This window comes from Camponotus vicinus, unplaced genomic scaffold (genome assembly GCF_025532165.1).
Source record: "Camponotus vicinus isolate PSW18456_S1 unplaced genomic scaffold, iyCamVici1.0 SCAF_14, whole genome shotgun sequence".
Classification (NCBI taxonomy): Eukaryota; Metazoa; Arthropoda; class Insecta; order Hymenoptera; family Formicidae; genus Camponotus; species Camponotus vicinus.
In genome coordinates this window covers 13611669-13628408 of record NW_028141950.1, presented here as the reverse complement: position 1 = coordinate 13628408, position 16740 = coordinate 13611669, and the positions used below count along the sequence as shown (strand labels likewise).

The following is a 16740-nucleotide window of genomic DNA, read 5'->3' as shown; positions in this document are numbered from 1 at the left end:
AGGCGATGGTGGGGCGGCTGGGTGGTGGAAGAGAGGTGACGGCGCGGGATGATGGTCGGTGACTCCTTCTGCACATAAAAAAATTTATTAATTATTTTAATACTTTGAAAATAAATACCTACACATGCGACCTACCTCCAATTAATGATCAGCATCCGTATCAGAATCAGAATCAGAATCAGAATCATAACCGATGGTATATTCTAGATATAGCAACTAATGGATATGTTGATAGATTCCTTGCATCTTTTTAGAACACGCTTGTCGATTCCCGCCTGGCAAACAGCAATCTTCGCAAATGGCTGCCTCTAGTCTATTCCTCTCTGTAATCTGTATATAAGATTGTAGATTGGAGATTGCGGTTGGAGAATTTCCTACACCAAGTTCGCGATTTCTTAAATATTGCAACACCGAAGACATGTTCATTGATTTTTTTTAGTTACCATTTTTACAACACTTGCTGAATTTTCACATTCATAAATGTCCACTGTGCCAGCACAATCTTTGAAAGTTTATTGAACGCAAATAGGACACAGACCGCATGAAACTATTTGAAACACTGAGGCTTTGCATTCGCAGCATCTTTCTCCTAATAGGAAAACGTATCGTTGAGTCTCATGTTTACGCACAGCACGAGCACGTGAAAACAAGACTGCTACTCGTAGAAAACATGCTGTGCAAAATTTTTCACTGTTAAGTGTTTCACTGTTAAGTGTTTCATAATAAAAGGAGATGCAGCACATTTTTTGAATTAAGTCGATATTGCGAATGTCAGCTCATTTTAACGCTCGCACCTGTATCTCACATAGTTCCTCACTTAGTTCCTCACTGCACTTCCTCGCTGTCGTAGCCAAAGTCTTCCAAATGTCCTATCTCATCATCAGATGAGTCTTCAACATCCACAACCTCCACATTTTCAACATCTATTTCCATATTTTTATCATCAGATGAGTCTTCAACATCCACAACCTCCACATTTTCAACATCTATTTCCATATTTTCATCATCAGATGAGTCTTCAACATCCACAACCTCCACATTTTTATCACTATCTTCGACGATAATAACCTCTTCTTCTTCTTCTATATTCATTTTATGCACTTTACTCTTACGTTCACTGCACGAAAGCTGAAGACTTTTTGACATGGAGGCAGACCCTCTCCATAAGTTTCAGCCCCCATTCCTCTCAAAACTTCCATGAAGTAATATCATAGTAATAAAATCAGGCACTATCTATTTTATATTGTTTATAAATTCCAGCAGCCGGACATCGGCGCTCACCGTAATGCAATATCCACGAAGAAACATGTCCCGACGCGTTAGTCAACCTCAAAATCTAATCCTCTTCAAAGGAACGCCATTTGTTTATATTGTTTATAAATTCGCGCGACGCGTAATTCAATGCGAGATAGAGATAAGGATACGTCCAACGGAAAAAAATCTAGAATTACTTATATTGGGGGTGAGGGGGTGTGAGGGGGAGGGAGTGAGGAGGGGGGTGAAGGATACCGCGAGAGCTGTTACTTATATTGGGGGTGAGGGGGTGAGGGGGGTGTACCGGGGAGAGCTATTTTGTTTGCGAAAACATGTCCCGACGCGTTAGGGTATGTAATACAATATTTTACTTATCATTGCGATAAAATTACTTATCATTGCGATAACCGGGTAATATAATATTACTTATACTTGCGATAAAACATCCAATTCTCCTTATATATATATATATATTTCATCTAATCCTTTCTTATCTTTAAAACAAAGGCGCAAAGCAGCCGAACATCGGCGCTGATACGCGTTGCATTCCTTCCGAGAAAAAATCGTTGAAGATGATTCTGGGGGTCGCCATTTGTTTATATTGTTTATAAATTCGCGCAACGAGTAATTCAATGCGAGAGAGAGAGAGATAAGGATACGTCCAACGGAAAAAATCTAGAATTACTTATATTGGGGGTGTGGGGGTGGGGGGAGGGGGATACCGCGAGAGCTGTTACTTATATTGGGGGTAAAGGGGGTGAGGGGCGAGGGGGTGTACCGGGGAGGTCCCCTCCCCCGCGTGACGTCATTACCCCCCCTCCGCGTGACGTCATTACCCCCTCCCGCGTGACGTCATTACCCCCCGCGTGACGTCATTACCCCCCCCCCGCCCCTCACCCCCCGCTGAGATCCCTGGGTTAGAAACCGCCTAGTATCAACTACTATTATCTTATAATTTTAATTCTTAATTATATATAAGAGTATTAGGTAAAATGTATACGTGTGTGTGCACGCGTGTGCGTATACATGTGCGTATGTATGTGTATGTGTGTGTGATTTATTTTGAATACTATTTTAATTTTTTAAGTACCTAAAAGATTACAGTATTCAATATAAAAACAATAGATTACCGATATTTCAAAATTAGCTTGATTTTGTAAATATTGTTCTATTTCTTCTAGTTGTTCTTCCGTTTCTAATGGGAGCGAAAATATTGATTCTTGTCTTTGAATTCCGTTAGCTTGATTTAATCCTGTATTTTTCAAGTCTCGTATGTCTTCGCATGTTTGCCATAATTGCGCCTTGAAATAATTCTGTTGGCGAATTATTTCTTTAAAATATATTTCTGAAAAAGCAATCATTATAAATAATTTTATATAACACATATACACGATGAGCTAAAGATAAAATGTATACCATTTTTATTTTGCATTTCAACGTGTGCTGGACAAACTTTACAAGTACATTTTGTTGAATCAATTAATTAAAAATTATTATTTTCTTTTCCTCGATCAACAAAATTATCTTTGAAATAATCCTTCTGTGTAGCACGCAGCTGTTTGCCTGTAATTTTCCATAGTTTTGTAAAATAATTAGTAGAAATTATTGTGTATTTGTGTGCGCGTGTGCGTGCGTACGTGTGTGTGTGTGTGTGTGTGTGTGTGTGTGTGTGTGTGTGACAACATTATTTAAACATAATATCGCATCACTTTAATTGTAGTTAACAATTTGTTAATAATTGAATATCTGTTATACAATAGGGTTTTCTCATAATCAGAGACGGACTATTTTGAAAAGCATCTTCAGGATAGGATTCTGTCGCATTATTTCTTGTGTCAGGCGTTACCGCAACTTCTTTACCATCGATTTTATTATTTTTTCTTAACTTGTAATTGTCTATATAAACATTTAAATATTTAAATTATAGAAATTAAAATAACAGAACGTAAAACATTTGTTTGGAAATAATGAAAAATGCTTGGCAAAAAAGCATGTATGTATTGAGTATTTAGTATTTTTTAATATTATAATATCGTAATAGTGCAACACATGTGGAATGGCAATCATTTAAACTTTTATCTTTTGTACATATATCACTTTGTAATTAACTATTAATTGTTAATAATTGAACATACCATATATGATTAGGCTTTTTCATAATTAGAAACGGACTATTTTGAGAAGACTTTTCAGGATAGGATTCTGTAAACGTGTTATTTCCTGCGTCATCTGTCATCTCTTCATCATCAATTTCATTATTTTTCCTTGGCTTGTAATTGTCTATATAAACATTTAAATATTTAAATTATAGAAATTAAAATAACAGAACGTAAAACATTTGTTTAGAAATAACGAAAAATGCTTGGAAAAAAAGCATGTATGTATTGAGTATTTAGTATTTTTTAATATTATAATATCGTAATAGTGCAACGCATGTGGAATGGCAATCATTTAAACTTTTATCTTTTGTACATATATCACTTTGTAATTAACTATTAATTGTTAATAATTGAACATACCATATATATGATTAGGCTTTTTCATAATTAGAAACGGACTATTTTGAGAAGACTCTTCAGGATAGGATTCTGTAAACGTGTTATTTCCTGCGTCATCTGTCACCTCTTCATCATCAATTTCATTATTTTTCCTTGGCTTGTAATTGTCTATATAAACATTTAAATATTTAAATTAGAACGTTAAATATTTGTTTGGAAATAACAAAAAATGGAAAAAGAGGATGTATATGTATACATGATATCACATTATTACAAGTATGCGCGCACAAAATCCTTGAAAAATTAGAATAAACTTCTTTAATAATTTCATGACTATTAAATCAATAACTTGCGAAAATTTAAATATATAAATTTTCTTATTAAAAAGTAAATGTACAAATTTTCTTATTAAAAAGTAAATGTTTTTTATAAAATTATTAATATTTAATAAATTATTATTAATTATATTAATTATTAGTATTTAATAATATTTAAATAAACCTTTCAAAGGAGGAGCAATCTATAACTGTATTCATCATCTTCTGAAGAAGAAAGTTGTCTTTTTTTAATTATCCTGTTTTTTTGTTCACCAGCTGACATTTCAGAATTTAAATCAGACGTACTTTCGGCTTTTCTACATTTCTCTCTCGCCGTTATGTAATTCTCTAAAAAAAATAAATATTCAATTTATATAAATATATAACAACTGAATTGCTTCATAAATACTCGATTTTTATTAATTAAAAAATCCTGAATAATAAGTTCATAAAATATATAATTTCAAGTACCATAAGTGCTATTTCGGAAAATGGTCACTTCATATAAAGGCCAATCCATATCTGGCTCTTTATTTTTACGAATTGCTTGTATTACTTTATCACGTTGAAAAGGTGGCCAAAAACAATGTTTACTACGAATCCACGAAGATGGTACGGCTTCAACTGAATTCTCGTCAGTAAACTTTACCACAGTCCACGATGGCATTTTTACTAGAAAATTTAACAACAAGAGCAGCATACAAATTGAATAAAAAAGAAAAAGAAAGAGAAAGAGAGAGGAAGGGTAGAGATAGAGAAAAAGAGAAATAGAAAGTACTGCACGCAATTGTAAATTAATTCGTATGTAAAAGGGGAAACACAACATACTGATTTTTATATTTTAATTTTAAACATTTATATGCAATTTGCTCTAAGTTCCAAATCTGTAAGTTTCCAAAATTATCGACTAAATAAATGCCTAACTTAGATGATAAACAGGGTTCAGAATAAAAATCATTGAGTGATTTATATTTATGTCCAATTACAAAAATATCTTTATCATTTGAAATAAAATTCTTAATAATTATAATAGCTCCATCAGTTAAAGAACAGCAATTATCAGGTTCATCCGTTTTTAAAGAATAGTTTTGAAACATAACTTTATTAAATTGTTTGCATGTCTGAAAATCCAAATGTGAATTTAAATTATTAATGAGTGGACCGTTAAAATGCGGATTGTGAAGTTTATTATTAATTATTTTTAATTTTTTTATTATCATTAGCACACAAATTTTGCTCACGTATTCAACAAACAATTTGTTCCAATATTTTATTATTTTTACGAATCATTTTTAAAATTGACTGCAAATAATTTTCAAATGGAAAAGCGCTAAATTCCTGCAAAGTTCCAAATTTTATTACGTCATCATAAAGATGCAATAAGTGGTGAATATTACTCGATCCATTTTCTTTGCCATATAAAATGATGAAGGTTTTTACAAAATATTCTAATAATGACTTAGCATAATCTGAATAACAGCTTATATGTTTAGAATTTGAAAAAATTGTAACAGCTACGTGTAAAGTTAAAAAATTAATATATTTATTATAATTGAGAATAGATTTCAAAACAACAGGTCCCGTATATAACAAAAATGTTCTGAATTCAGTTGCTTTCCACCTTTTACATTCAAATAATGAGCGTGTTTTCCGGTTAATTTCGTATGGTATATTAACCTTTTGAATTTCTAACATTTTCGATATTTCACACATTTCATTAAATGATAGTTTAGATCGAGGTGTTCCAAAGCACCATAAGTTAACAATTAATTTCCTGACAATTCCCAGATAAAGCAAATGCATTGGATCTGACGGAAAATCTTCAACCATATCTATTGTAGCAATTGATTCTAAGATAGATGTACCCGTATGACGGTCTCTTTGTAATTTTAGTCTAAAATCATTATTTGTTCTTAAAAGAAAATTATTTAAATATGGATAACATACTCGATTATGAATATATTCTCCTTTTACTGTACATTTTGAACATGAGTAATAACCGGAATGACCCTTAGTAAATGTAATAAAAGATTTAGCAAGTACATCGCATATGAAAGCATTAATTTTAAATGGATAAGTGTGATCATTAATTGTTATACCGTGAGTTGTCAAAATAATTGCTTCGTCTGTGAAATCTTTCAAAAAAACATTGCATCTGCAGGTTTTTCATTTCTGTAATAAATTCCAACAATATTAACTTCATTATAATTTTCAACTAAATTACATAGAATAGGATATACTTGACTACTTGAACTTTTAAATAAAGGGAGACCATCAATATTAATATTAACTTTGACACATTGCAAATGTTTAACAGAATACCGCGACAAGAATTGCTTGATACAATTACTTAAACCGAAATGATAATACTGCCCTGGTCTTACATTTTGTACATTTACTTTTCTGGGAGTTTTTAACAAACTACGAGCATCTAAAGGTAATGCCGGATATTTAGGTTTTATACGTTTCAATAATTCATTTAATGCAACATGAGAAATACGATTTCTAAGAACCCATTCTTGAAGCCACGAAACAAAACTAGACGAATCATCGATGAGATTATCAGATCTAGGAGAATTAACAATATTAATTATTTCATTGATATCAAAATTGCTATCATTTATATTTTCATTTTCTAAAACATCGTTACTTTCTTCAGAATAATTAGAATTATTAATAGAATTTATAGACTTAATAGAATTATTAGAATTAATAAAATTAATAGAATTATTAATAGAATTTATTTGCTCAAGATTGTCCAAATCGTCATTCAATTGATAATTATTATTGATAATTATTACTATAGATATTCTGTTTTAATAAGAAATTATTTGATACATAATTTGTACTATTGGATAATGAAATATTATTACTTGAAGTAGAGGATGCACTTCCAAATGAAGCTGAATTACAAATAATATTCTGCGTAATGCTAATTGTTGACTCTGTCATCTCTTTAGCTCGTCGATAATATCGTCGTTTTATTTTTGGCATTTTTTTAAATTATTAATTATTATATATATTCTTACCTTTATCATTAATCTCTGCTGTCTTTTTCACAACTTCTATTTAATGATATGTTCACAACTTTTTCACAACTTCTATTTAATGATAGTGTAATGTTTCAAGCTGTGAAAAAAAGAATCTTAATAAGTTTTTAATTAAATATTGATTATTACATTATTATTGTTTAACAAATGTTAAACTTAACAGTTTATATATGTATAACTCGAAGATAAAGTGTCATAGTTTCTTAATTTTACACAAATATTATAAAAAAGAATACAAAATACATCTAATAATTTTGTCAAGAAATGTAATTAAAAAAATCTTTATAAAAATAATCTTTATCTTAATTATTAAGCAAAGTTTATAAATGCTATAAAAATATTGATTGTTTAATTTAATTTAATTTAATAAATTAATTTAATAAATTAATTTAATAAATTAATTTAATAAATTAATAAATAATTAATTTAATTAAATTAAGCATCTAACGCAAAACATATGTTACATTATTAAAGTTTGTTTCGCTTCAATAAAGAACCTAGTAAACACAGATATAATATTGTATGAACATACGTTACATGCATATTCATTACAATTTCCTGAATATAATATTAAAGATAACATTAGTAAAATATGTTTTACGTTGGAATTTATATTGTAGTTAATATGATATAGCATATATATCATATTAACTACAATATAACGTAAAACATATGTTACATTATTAATGTTATATCTAATATTATAATATACATTATATAATATACATTATTAATGTTTATCTAATATTATATTTAAGAAATTGTAATGAATATGCATGTAACGTATATTCATACAACATTATATCTGTGTTTACTAGATTCTTTATTGAAGCGAAACAAACTTTAATAATGTAACATATATTTTACGTTAAAATTTATTGCAGTTAATATGATATAGCATATATCAGTTAATATGATATAGCATATATCATATTAACTACAATATAAATTCTAACGCAAAACATATGTTATATTATTAATGTTATATCTAATATTATATTTAGGAAATTGTAATAAATATGCATGTAACATGTGTTCATACAACATATTATATTTATGTTTACTGACATGAGTTCTCAGTTTTATTGAAGCAAAAGAAAAATTATTGAGCAAACACTTATAAACTTGGAATGTAATGTTTCAAAGCTGTGAAAAAAAGATTATATATAATAATCTACTTTATATAATTCTTACCTATATATTATTAATTTTGCTCATTAATTCAGAATAACTTAGCAATACTTGCGCAGATAATCACACCTACTGAAAAATAATTAGAAAAAATAAATATCCATGCTTATTGAGAATTTCATATTTGAGGTGAATAACTAATTTCTTAATAATTTGCCTTCTTAATAACCTAACCTTGTAACAACGTGTATTCAATTGTAATTTGATGTGATTGTGATTTGATGAAAATGTTAACAACAGAACGAATAAGAGTGTTAATAAGAAGTTTTCACATATATTAATAAGGATATACTTACATTTTCTTGTTGAATCAATCAAAACTCTTCGAAATAATAAATAAGTTCTTTCTTACGGCGACGAACACTTTAGACTTTTAACACGCGCGCACATAGCACATATATTAATAACAGGAAAACAAAAGAATTCGTAGAGACACGTGTACAGTCGACTGTTCCGACTTTCAACTCTCGTGCCGTGCGTTTGCTTTTTGTCAAACTTTAGCGCCAAATACACGATAAAGACGACGCAATGCACATGCGCGCATTAAAAGGATGTCGGACCGTCCGATTTTACCGACAAAACGATTATTTTTTTCTGCACCGAAATTTTTTTATAGATCGTACGGAATAATAAATCCTTTTCCATGATTAAAGTACACATAGTAATATACACCGGAGCTATTGATTTTTTGTTAAAAACGAAAGAAAATTAGAAAATTATAGGTTTTTTATCGACTTCTGACGTCAGATCGTAACAATAATTTCTTAATATAAAAGTTTTACAGTTTGTGCGTGCAAAATAGAATCAGTCCGGGCTTGTAATTATATGAAGGAATATAGATGAACTTCTAGAAATAAGTTTAATAGTCGAATAAAAAAAATTTCGGTGCAGAAAATTTTTGTGCATATGTGTTTGTGTAAGATCGAGGCAAAAGAGTAAAACAGACCCGTAAATTAGTTGCCCGATGTCGCGATAGGAGGCGCTACAATCTGTTTGTGTGACAAGGAGAGACAATATCATATCATCCTTCTCTTCCATTTCGCGTGTAATAGTATACGTCAGTATACATGTACGCGCACACTAAGGCATTACACTCCTATGTTTTCTTTCTCGTATTGCGCGTCATAGATACTCGCTGTCGCGCGGCGTCGTAACAATTATACGCGTAACAAGTCTCGCGAAAACAGCGTTACAATGTGGAAAATATTCTGTGTAAGTTATAGATATACACAATATATATATATACATATATAATCAGCTCACAAATAGATCGCCTCTGGGATAAATATTTTTTAATAAACATTTTTTAATTAATAACTAGAGCGTAACTGCAAACCGCATCTGGTAAAATATATAATCTGTATATATATATATATATATATGCAGTATATATACATATATACAGATTATATATTTTACCAGATGCGGTTTGCAGTTACGCTCTAGTTATTAATTAAAAAATGTTTATTAAAAAATATTTATCCCAGAGGCGATCTATTTGTGAGCTGATTATTGAAAAAGAAATCCAGAGGCGATCTAATTCGTGCGCTGGTTTAAAAAAATCCAGAGGCGATTTAATTCGTGTGCTGGTTGTTTTTAGAAATATTTCATACCAGATGCGGTTTGCATGTGCGCTCTGGTTATTAAAATATTTATTTCAGAGGCGATCTATTCGTGAGCTGATTATTAAAAAAAATTCCAGAGGCGATCTAATTCGTATGCTGGTTTAAGAAAAACCCAGAGGTGATTTAATTTTGATGCTGGCTATTCGAAAAGTATTCCAAGGGCGATTTAATTCGTGTGCTGGTTATTCAAAAAAATCTAGAGTCAATCTAACTTGTATGTTGATTATTCAAAAAAAATTCGAGAAGCGATCTTAATTTGTGTGCTGGTTACTTTCAAAAATGTTTTACATCAGATACGATTTGCATGTGCATTCTGGAAGCGAAATTTAAACGAAATTTAATTCAGAGATCATAAAGACACTGCCTCAACTAAAAGGCATATTTGATAAGAATAAAAATCCAGATAAAATGAATCTGAACCGATTTTTACACGTTATAAGAGGATTCTTATTTTGAAAGTGTGCTATATATTGCGATAATTCTTATATAACTGTAGCATGTCATATAGCGACAAAAGCTAACAAATTATTGGAGCAAATTATACTGATCGCTGGCGATTTTTTTTGATGACACCAAGCTTCGAATGTACGATAGCCTACCCGGCTATGTGGTGTCTATTGGTGCCTAAAAAAAAATTACTTTCATTGCCGTTGCCTACAAATAATATAATATTTGAAAAGCTTCGACTTGATAGCAAATGCTGTGAAATTTATGCTGCGGCTTTCACTATACTACTATAAACTATAGCCTTAGAAGGAAATCCTTGTAAGGAAAAATATTTCAATAATGTAAAATGTACAAAGCAACATTTTTTTTAAATTATAACAGAAAGTAAATTGCCTTTTCCAAAGTGATAAATTATTCATATATCTTACATTTATCATATCTGATCACGATATTCCAATGAATATCGTTAGAAAAAGACGCCTCAGTACAAATATCTCATTTGCATATATCGGAGAGACGAAAAAAATATATATTATGGTTGCGTCTGGAAATGGACGATGAAACCTATTATATTATCGATATAAATCTATCATTTCGATGCTTTTGAAACAAAGAATGTATTATGAAGTGTGACGTTGCCGTCCCGAGGCGCGTCCATCCGCCCCGGAAATCTTCACGGGGCGCGAGCCGAGCGGCCGCGCCAGAAAAAGATTGCGAGAGCCGTAGCGAAATCTCCGGAGAGACGAGCCATTATCCTTTTTTGCGCTAGTATTAATAATTTTTTTTGTATCATTTTTGTACGTCGGGCAACCCGCCGGAGGGAAATCAGAAGAGGCCCAAGAGGAATCATTACGACAGCCGATACGACAACGCCGGAGGAACAGAGTCGCGGGTGGATTTCGCCCCCTTCAAATAACGGAGGGAAAACAGCCAAGAAACAGCTGTCTTGAACCGGAGTAACCGGACCGGATCGGCGCCACCCTCCGAGGACGGAGGACGAAGGACCAGCATCCGGAAGACCGCGGATAACAGGGTCACCGAGATTCGGAATTTTAAATTATCGGGGCCGTTACGGCCCCCGATACGGCGTTGTCGCGGGGCGCAGTAATACCTCGCGTGTCGCGGCGCTATTGGCCGCTAATCCGCGCACCCCTGCGCGCAGAATTGACGCCGCTATCGACCCTGGATCGCGAGATCCAGGGACTCACTCTGGTGCGGGCGCTCTCAGCTTGTAGTCGTTCTGCGAAACGTATTTTGTCGTTGTCGTTTTGTGTGTCGCAGCCGAGGTTGTCGAGAGGACGAGACCGAGGATCATCCCCTGTCAACGGGAGCGAGTATCGGTTAGGTTGCCCATTGCTATTTTGTACGCCACGTACGCGATTCCGTCCGCGGACCGGCCGTTCTGTCGCCATCGCCATTTTCGTGTCTCGTTGTCGCTCGGGCATTGTACCGAGCTCGCGATTTTCATGTATTTCGGGCGACCGGAGACAAGCGACCGAGGCATCAAGGACGATCGTAACGTAGGCCGTAGCTGATAAGGAACCGTTCGTCTCTCTCCGGGATTCGGGGTGTCGTAAAACGCGTAGTGACCGGCTCTCGTATATCGACCACGTGCGCGGTAAATCGCGGGGAATGCGTCCGCTATCCGTGCTGTCGAAAAGAGTTGTCGAAACCGCGTAAGACATCCCCGCAATCGATCTCCGGGCAATTTTCGTCTGTAATTAGCGTGTATGTGAACATGTGACCGTGTGCGTGTGACGACGTGGCAAATGTCGTGCTGTCCTTGTCGCTCTTGATACTGGTACGAATTGCGTTTATTGCGTGGTATTTGCGTGGTATTTGTCGTACGTTGGAGTGTGTCGCGGTGCATAATAGATTAAGAAAGTGTCGAAATTCGAGGGTTTCGCGTAGATAGAAAGCGTTACGCCGAAAAGAGGCGAAGCGGCGTCCGACGGCTATCGAATTCCGAGTGAATCGATCTTGCTCGTAGCAAGCGAGATTTTTCGTCTTCGCAAATCGCTTGATTACTATCGCTCAATTATTAACCTCATTTCAAACATAGTGCTGTCGATTAAAAGAGCGAGTAACAAAGGGAATAGATCTGTTAAATGCGTCCTCGAGGAGATTGTCGAAATTTCCGTTACGCTCTCGAAACGCCGTTCGGTTTCGCAAAGTCCGACCATAAAAACGGGCCTGGAGGACGATAAATATCTCCGCTGTCTTATGATCTCGATTTCGTATTGCTATTGTTATCACCGCTGTCGATCTGTTGTACGTTATTTCAAATTTTCGCATTTATGTTAAACTCAGTTATATTTCGTTAATTCAGTCTCGCTAATTTATGTCATTATTACTATTTCTTTCTAGAACTTGTTATTTCTTTCCCTTTATATTCTTTTCTATTATATTTCTTTTATTTAAATAAATTTGTTACCTTCTCTTTTATATTAAATTCGCGTAATTTATTAGAGTGTTCGTTTCTCGTGTGTGTTAAATTCCGTTGTGTTCGTCAATTTTCGTAATCACCGACAGCTTCGCATAAAATAATTCTAGATCCTTTTCAACGGACCCTGCCCCTCTACCGTTAGGTGAGCTGGTCGGCCCGTGGCGAAACAGGCTAACGTTCTTCGCGTTATTCTGACGATTTTGCGAACTGATACGTGGAAGACCGTATCTGGCGCCCATCTTCGAGATTTCGAGACGGCCTTCGCTTCGCCGCGGCGCGCGCGAGAACACCCTCCATCTTAGTTCCTCCGAGCGCGAGTATCTCTATCCGCCTTGTGTTTTTGACGGCGTTTTCGCTCCCCATTAACATCCTCCTCTCCAACACCCGAGGAGGATCGAAAAATTAAAAATAAAAAGACGTCGCAGAAGATATTTATATTATTTATAAATTTTACGACATTACATCAATTTGCATAAAACATTTTATATTGTTAGCTTTTGATTATATCGATTTAACAAATGTCGTGCATAAATTGTAATTTGTAGATAGTTATATGCAAATATCTTTTTTTATTGTATATACAGAATGTCGCAGAGTACTATACATATATAAGCGCTTGTGAGGAGCGCAGTAAATTGAAGAAACAAGTCCCATAGCATTTTACGATTTTCGCAATAATAGAAATTATAAAATAAATAAATTATATAATAATATTAAATAAAATCGAACGAATGTGTATCTACGTGTGTGTTTGTGTGTTTGTGTGAGAGAGAGAGAGAGAGAGAAGCGCTCGGCCGTTCGAGCTATCGCATGACCCAGTGTGTTTGGCATTTTGTCGGCGCGCGGCAAGGGGAGGGACAGCAGGGTACGCCGCTACTATCGGTTACACCGTCATCGTTGCGCCGCGCTGTCCTTCCCCTTGCCGCGCGCCGACAAAATGTCTATCATGCTAGACCGTGCAATAGCTCGAATGGCCGAGCGTTTCTCTCTCTCTCTCTCTCTCTCTCTCTCTCTCTCTCTCCCTTTTTTAGACACACACGCAGAGATACACATTCGTCCGATTTTATTTAATATTTCTATTATTGCGAAAATCGTAAAATGCTATGGGATTTTTTTCAATTTACTGCGCTTTCTTCACAAGTGCTTATACATATATAGTACTTTGCGATACTCTGTACAATAAAAAGGATATTTGCATATAACTTTCTACAAATCACAATTTATGCACGACGTTTGTTAAATCGATATAATCAAAAGCTAACAATATAAAATTATACTAATTGTTTGAGATGTAATATTGTATATTTATAAAACTTATAAGTAATATTTATTATATTTTCATAAAATTTATAAGGAACATTTATTATTTTTTCATTTATTTTTATTATATATATAAAAAGAAAGACATAGCTAATGAGAGCAATAATAGAATTGTTTATATATATACGCAATAAAGATCTATGCTCTAAAATCGTTGCTTGTACGAGACGATAGAGCAATAAAAATGCAATATATCTTTTGCTTCAATAAACAATTAAATACAATACAAAGGAAAGCTTTCACATTGCTCTTCCTAAATAAAATATGCATGTCTTTTTATTCTAGACAATATTGTCGATAACATAACTATAAGTGTTGGTAATGTACCGACCCTTTTAGTTATGTTAAAATGAGGGCGCCTACCCGTCGGAGTTCGGCTGCGACTCCGGCATCCTCTTAACAGACAGAACTTATCATTTTGATCAAAGTGTGTACATTAACACGTTCGCTCCCACGCGTCACATATATGTGACATAGGTGTGCAATGCAAAATTGCGTCAAGTCACAGATGTGTGACATGGACGATCGGCGTTCAAATGGTAAAACCAGTTTCTGTTTACGATTTATCAAATCAATTCCTAGATGTCGTTAGTCCATTAAGTCGGTAATATTTCCTTCTCACATGGTTTGAATCTACTCGTTTATTTACAAAGTTTTTTGCACATTGTTTTTGTCACAGCATTCTGATAGTGTATACAGTGAAGTTTGGAAAACACCTTTCGATATTACGCTGGAAAACATGCGAACATAAACCAATATTTCCCGGTAGATAATTTACAGAAAATACGAAAATTTTATTGTTCATTTTATCTTCTTATAATCGCATAAATACAGTTTCCAATTAATAGAAATCATGAATGATCATCTGGATAATTCGGACGAAGAGATGGACACAGTTAAAGAAGAGGACGTAGAAAATGATGTACAGGAAAAAAGAGAAGAAAATGTGCCTTTACATAACGATCCTGCAGAGGAGGTAGAACCGGAAACAGATGAAGTAATTGCTGACGATGGAATAGATAATAAGAATATGGAAGAAAGTGATTCTGATGCAACTGAGGCTGAATTTTATCAGGATTCTGGAAGCAATTACGAGCCCTCAAGTTCCTCGAGTGAGGATGGATCTGATGATGAACCAGTTGAAGAGGAAAATGAAAGTGTAAGTAGCCAAAGTGTAGACGAAGACAACAATAGTGACTGGACTGATACTGAAGATGACCCTTTCATTTATCCATTTACTGGAATAAGTGGCTTACAGAAAAATATTCCGCCAGACACAGATTTTGTTGAATTATTTCTGCAAATATTCGATGAACATTTGATCAATAAAATTGTAAATTGGACAAACGAAAGGGCCAATACATTGAAGCGACAATGCAAACGTAGGAAATCCTATTTGCACAAATGGGAAGACACAGATGTTACCGAAATGAAGTGTTTTTTGGCTTTATGTCTCTTGATGGGCAACATTCATATGCCCAGCATCAAATCATACTGGCAGCGAAAGCCAATCTACAATCATCCAATATTTAGTCAAAAAATGAGTAGGAATAGGTTTGAAATCCTAATGAGATGTATATGTTTTTATGGTTCTGCGGACAATAACACTAGCAGATTGTACAAAATTGATCAGGTTCTGCAACATTTACTTCTGAACATAAAAGAGATATACGCTCCACCACAAAACTTGTCTCTTGATGAAGCTCTCCTCCTTTGGCGCGGTAGACTGTCGTTCCGCCAATATATCCCGAATAAAGCGGCAAAGTATGGAATCAAATTTTATGAGTTCTCTACACCAGACGGTTTTGTTTTGAATATACTTATATATTGTGGAAAGGGTACAGTAGACGGTAGCGCTGGCCATGCCCAAGCAGTTATAAGTAAACTCATGGAAGATTACCTCAAAGAAGGTCGGAGTCTTTTTGTTGATAACTTCTATACCAGCATTCCGTTATGTGTCTATTTATTGGAGAATAGAACGCACATAGTGGGAACTTTGAGAGTTAACCGCAAAAATCTACCAGTCAAAGTAGTCAAAGCGAAACTGAAACGTGGACAATATATCTGGCAAAGACGTGGAAACATCGTGGTCATGAAATGGAAAGACAAGCGAGATGTGTTGGCAATATCGACCCAACATAAGCCTCAGATGATCACAATAACGGATAAACGTGGACGAGAAAGGGAAAAGCCAAAGATTATTGTGGACTATAATAAGAATATGTCTGGTATCGATAGGGCAGACCAAATGGTTTCATACTACGTGACTCCCCGAAAGTCCATACGATGGTACATGAAAGTTTTTTTCCATCTCCTTGATGTTTCAATTTGGAACGCGTGTTGGCTGTACAATAACCACGTCAAAGCAACAAATACGACAAAAATAACTTATTTGAAAGCAAGAGAGACAATAATCGAAGCATTCCTGAAAGATATACCAAATAAAACTCCAAAAAAGGAGAAAACCAGACCAGAACAGCTGCATTTTCCAAAAAAAGTTATGAAAAGAAAGCGGTGTAGAGAATGCTACAAAAACAACAAAAAGAGGCAAATGACATGGTTTGTATGTTCCATTTGTCTGGATGAAAAAGA

General features: G+C 34.0%; 1 protein-coding gene and 1 long non-coding RNA gene across 4 annotated transcripts in view; both read right to left on the bottom strand.

Annotated features, from left to right (window-relative positions):
* LOC145965795 (uncharacterized) overlaps positions 1-16740 on the bottom strand; it is a 407995-nt gene that overhangs the window by 382933 nt on the left and 8322 nt on the right. The window lies entirely within an intron of this gene.
* LOC145964734 (uncharacterized) lies at positions 3417-4551 on the bottom strand. The gene is made up of 4 exons (XR_014436545.1): positions 4541-4551; positions 4254-4417; positions 3774-3920; positions 3417-3534 (listed from the first exon to the last, which is right to left on the bottom strand). It is a non-coding gene; the product is annotated as an uncharacterized LOC145964734 (long non-coding RNA).